The sequence below is a fragment of the Lactuca sativa genome, chromosome 6 (genome assembly GCF_002870075.4).
Source record: "Lactuca sativa cultivar Salinas chromosome 6, Lsat_Salinas_v11, whole genome shotgun sequence".
Lineage (NCBI taxonomy): Eukaryota > Viridiplantae > Streptophyta > Magnoliopsida > Asterales > Asteraceae > Lactuca > Lactuca sativa.
Genome location: NC_056628.2, coordinates 194628849 through 194630447, shown reverse-complemented (window position 1 = coordinate 194630447; position 1599 = coordinate 194628849).

Genomic DNA, 1599 nt, shown 5'->3' with positions numbered 1-1599 from the left:
GATGAACCTTTGCAAAACAATGAGAGAATAATTTTGCAACAACAATTTACCCTTTTTTACACGCTTCAGCTTTCTCCTCATGCCGCCATGCCTTTTCTTGATTCACTTTACATGATTGGTTAGAACAGGTATGTGAAAACCGACTAATAGCTCTTCCTTTAGTAAATGATTATGATACATAAGAGAATGGATTCGGTAATATATATTATACGTCTACATTTTTTAAAAGAGTGTGTTAGACTGAAAAATTCAGTGTTATTCATGACCTTGAAATGATCTATGCTAGCAACCTATTTATCTTTGTCGCTTGACTCATCTACCCTCTGGTCTAGCTGAAGAAGCAGTCCACAATCACCAGAAGCTGATTCAACTAGGAAGGCTTTATTTTTGTTGGTTTCAGAACACCAACAATTTGTTCAAATCTTTACATGAAGATGACTTTCTAAGAACAAGATCATGATGTTGTTTAATGGGATCTTCATCATTTGAAAGGAAGTTTGTTCTGTAACTAATGGTGGATCACCAACAATGTTTACTCATTATGATAAGGATATACCAGTGTTGAATATGTGAGCGAAGGTAACCGTGTTCCAAATAATGCCAATGCTGATAATGATGAGATATCAAATTATGTTGAAAATGATGAAATTAATGCTCAAGCTTAAAAAGAAGATGAAGTGGTGCTCCAGCGAATTCCACGGAGAAGGGATAAATAATGGTGTGAATGTGTCATTAATCTGAAAGGGGGATAGTTGCCATTAATCGAATCAATAGCATCACCTCTTACAACATGCCCTACCTCCTCCTACCAATCACGAGCCCTGTCCTTCAGGAGGCAGGATGCTAGTCTGACCTCGTCCCCCTCGGGACAACGACCGGTACGAAACACGTTGGCAACATCTTCCAACCACCTACTGCTCGCAATGTGGTCTGTGGCCCCATGATAGCCTGACGCTCCACATGCCCAAAACTCCCTGAAGGTCAGAGAGTGTGTCCCGATCAATGCCACAATCACAACACATAAGGCGCTTAATCTCTCATCAAGAATCTCTAGAATACCCTCCTTGACGTAGCCAAAGATCACAAAAGTCTAATCAAGGATACTGCACGTAATCTCAGACGAGATGAACTCTGTAACCACCCAATTTTTTTTACAAAGAAAATTTCCATATAATCAAACACATTTCCAATATCAAGAAGTCCAATTATAATTGTTTTCAAAAGATATAATCAAACATAGATCCTAATGTGCATACTTCAGCGGACCTTCTTTACTCCGCCTATCACTTCGACTGATCGGGATCATGTGGTTTTGGGTTTAATTACTTATGTTCTTCTAAATGTTAGCATATTCACTCGATGCATTAGGGCAGCTACGTTTTGAAGCTCATGGTTGAATTCCCTACTAGTTTATGGGCCTGGATTTGACTTGTTGCATGCGTGTTATTTCTAAATGATTCGTTGGGGGGTACTACAGGGAGGTTGCAAAGATTCCTCATATGAGTACCTTGGGGTTTTGAAACTAGAAACCAATTGGGGTTTGTGTGGGGGTTGTCATTATAAATCGATCGAGTTTCGTTAGTGGGATAGGGGATTCTA